The sequence below is a fragment of the Melozone crissalis genome, unplaced genomic scaffold (genome assembly GCF_028551555.1).
Source record: "Melozone crissalis strain CALT ecotype California unplaced genomic scaffold, PUWL_Pcris_2 ptg000029l_1, whole genome shotgun sequence".
In the NCBI taxonomy this organism is placed as follows: Eukaryota; Metazoa; Chordata; class Aves; order Passeriformes; family Passerellidae; genus Melozone; species Melozone crissalis.
This window is the reverse complement of record NW_026535807.1, coordinates 18,528,614-18,532,386: the sequence shown is the minus strand read 5'-3', so window position 1 is coordinate 18,532,386 and position 3,773 is coordinate 18,528,614.

The window sequence follows — 3,773 nt, the reverse complement described above, 5'->3', positions numbered from 1 at the left end:
CACAATGTCAGGACATGGCAAGGTTTGCACTCCACTGTTTGCATCTGGAGGCTCTGGTGGTGTTTGAGGCTCTTTGTAGTTCAAGTTGAATTATGTTTGTGATTATCATCAACCCTTCAGAAATTTAAATTAGTATGCAAATAATGGAAAAAGATTATCAAGTTTTTAATTAGCACATAACAATTTTCCCACCCAGATAAACTAGATTTATCTGTTGTGTGCTTTAGCTGTATTTTTGAAGTGTTCTCAGCCCAGCCTAAGAAAACAAAAAGAGAAAAACAGCAGCAAATTGAGAGCTGCAAGACACCAGTGAGAAATGGAAAATATTCTTGATGAACCAGACAGGTCACCCAGGATCTTTGTGCCTGTTTTATATATTCACACAGAAATAAATGTGGGGTTTTTTGCCAAAAAAACCTACAAGGGAAGCTCAGTGTGTGCCCTGCCTTGGATTCTGCCTTTCCTGGCCCAAATTCCCACCTGGAAAAGGCAGTGGAAGGACAGCAGGTGTGTTTAGTTTGGGGTGGGAGGCAAATGATTCCTGCTGCTCAGGGCAGGTTTTCATTCACCAAAAGCTTTTGGAGTTTATAAACACCTTGGAATTTTCTGATCTGGTATGAAATAGCTGGTCCCAAATCACTCCATATTTACAAACAAGTGAGCTGAAGTTTTTATTTACCACCATGGTGAGATGGTGGTGAAATCTGTGTGTCTTTAAAGAAGTGAGTAGTACAGAATAAGAAATGAAGTACAGAATAAGAAATGAAGTACAGAATAAAAACTGCAGTACAGCAAGGCATTTAAAAGAAAAAATTAAAAAGAAATTTAAAAAGTCAATCTGCCAGTCCAGACTAGCCATTCCCATCTCTTCCTGGGCCCTAAAAATGTTTGCAACTCCAGACACTATGAGGCATCTCTGTATTTTTGGTTTTCCTGGCATTTTGTTCTCTGGGGATTCCAGTGTGAGTTACCCAGCACTTTGTGACACTCGCAAACAGATTTCCTCACTAGATAATGCTGTGTTTGGGGTTTTTAAGCAACATTTTTAAGTTTAGGTTATGACAAGAATGATGGGATACGCAAATTCGTTTGTTACAATATTGAGTGTAAACTTCCTATTTCAGGCTTGAGAAGCTCCAGGGATAATTAAAAAAAGCCATTTTTGTGTTCTGTAATGTCTGGCACGAGGTTGAAACCTTTAACTAGGGGACAGGTCAAACAGGAAGGCACCAGCTACCTGATGGGGTTTTCTTTAATTATTGATTTATTGTAAGGGAACAGGTAGTTGGGTGTGATTAAAATCTATTTGCAATGCAACTTTATGATTAAGGAAAAAAAAGTGGAAGAATGCACATGGGAATGATGTGTGTTTTGGTATTGTCTGTTCACTGAGTGCTCAGTGCTTTGTAAGGAGTGTGTAAAGTTATTTTTGTGGTATGTGAGTCACTGAGGGAAGAGTTGTGTTTGTGGATCTCAGAGGCACAGCTGGGAGATTGCTGCTTGCAGGGAACTTGAAATGTCATTTTCCTTGTCACCCATTTCTGGCCTTGCTGCGTGTCCAGTCCATTCTAACTGTATTTCCTCAGCACACCTGAATGCATTTCAAAGCAAACACCCCATCCTGCTTCAAGGGGAATTTCTGGTTTGCCTTTTTGCTGTGCAATGCACTCTAACAAATATAAGAACAGGGATGTTGAGAGCTGCTTTTCCCACCCGCTGCCATGGAGTGTGTGGAAAAAGAAAAGCCTTTTCCTTCATCGCCACCTAGCAATCCCCAACTCCAATTTGCTCTTTTCTTAGGGTAAGAAAAAAGGTAAAACCTGTTTTTAACTGTTCTTGCTTTATTCCTCCACCTCCTCAGTGTGCATTGAGGCTCCAGTAGGTGCCTGTCTGACCTGAGGAGCTGCAGCTGATAATTATCAGCTCAGAAATAATAATAATAGAGATTCCATTGAAAAATGGGATTATGCTGAGCACACAGACACAGCAGAGTGTGTCCCACCGCTACAGAGAGTATTTTTTCTCTCAGTTGCAGAGCTGGTCACTGTTTCAATAGCTGCTCTCTGCTGATGATCTTCATGGGGGAATTTCAGTTGTCTCCCATCTGTGGGGTGGATTCTCAGCCAGTGTTGCCCATTTTCCCCCTGGAAGATGTTGTGGAGTGCAGGCACCAAAGGAATTTGATTTTCTCAGGCTCTTCAGCACTGCCTGAGGCAGCAGCACGTGTGAGAGAGGAGAGGGTCAGGAAGGGCAGAGAAAAGGCACAGAAAAAAGCAGCTCCCTGTGTGTTTGTAATGCTCTAAAGCAGCTCAGTGCTTGTTCAAATGCTCCAAAACCCATATAAACTCACTGTCAAATCTGACATCACAGACCTGATATATCAAGAGTTTTCCCTACAAAAATCCAGGTGAATAATACAGAATTGCAAGGATTTACTTTTATATTAAGTGATGATTTACAGTTGTGCTTCACCTGCTCTTTTTGCTTCCTTGCTTTGCTTTTTGTGTGTTCTGAGGTTGCTGTGTGCAGACTGAATTTGCTTTCTGAGTAGAAGTGAGGCAGATCCCTGAGAGGTGAAGGCTCTTCCCTGCTCTGAGGGATAATCAGAATAAATCCCACGTCAATCCCACCCGAGCCTTTCCCGTTACCTCTAGAGGCTGCTGTTGTGTTAAATGAAAGTTCAGCGTGTTCCCAGCAGATCCCAGGGCTGGGATTCACTGCAGGAGCAGGGAAGGTGCAATCCCAGAGGAAATTCTGCAGACAGGGAGAGGCAGAGATGCCTCAGCTCGGCTCTGTGTTTGCAGATATCAGGAACTGATGACAAACAGCCTTTTTTACCAGCCCCTGATTCACTGATTATTGGTTTCAGTTCAGTGCAAGGTCTCTGAGAGTGATGAGCAGCAATGTGAATTGAGAATTTGCTGACAAGAACCAAGTACTTTACAGTGACCCTGTCAGCATTTGAGGTTAATGTCTGCTGTACTTGGCTTTGTTGAGCTGATACAATTTTCTGTCAAAGGAAGTTTTCCTAAGAATAGATTTAAGGTTTAAAATGCAATGTAAGGGATATGTTTACATTGATAATTTCCCCCCACTCTTTCACTAGGCACTGCCTTGTTTGCAGCATAGATATTTTAATTTAGAAGATATTTTAATTTAGAAGATATTATAATTTAGAAGATATTTTAATTTAGAAGTTCAAAAAGCGCTTGGTGTTTTGGTACACTTTATTATTATTTATTGTGAAGCATGCTCGTTATGCAACATTTGACAAGTCCAATCAGAGTTTGTACTGAAATGCTGAAAGCCATTCACCTAACAAGGATCATTACTGCCTCAAAACCTGCACGCCAGTGACTGCTGGTCTAATAAAGGAGAATTAACTCCTTTATTAGTGTCTGGACAGCACTCCTGAGTAGTCAGTGGTTTCTGGACAGCACCCAACCTTGTTTTTTCAAACAGCTTGAAGAAATCTGTAACATTGAATATAGAAAATTTAAATTAGACTGGGAATTGTAATGCCCATGTGCACCCCTGTCTTGTAGAACACTGCTCTAAAGGAGTTTAATGTTTTCTTCCTCATCACCTGCACCTCCCACAAAAATCTAAGTATTTTAAAGTGAAAAAATCAAATATTTATCTTCTTGTCCTTCCCAAGCACCCAATAAATGTGTTGCATTCCTGTGAATTCAGGGATGATCTTTATGTTATAAACTGAACAAATCAAAATATTGTCCCCAAAACTGGTGAGGAACTTGCATTTCATGCTGAAG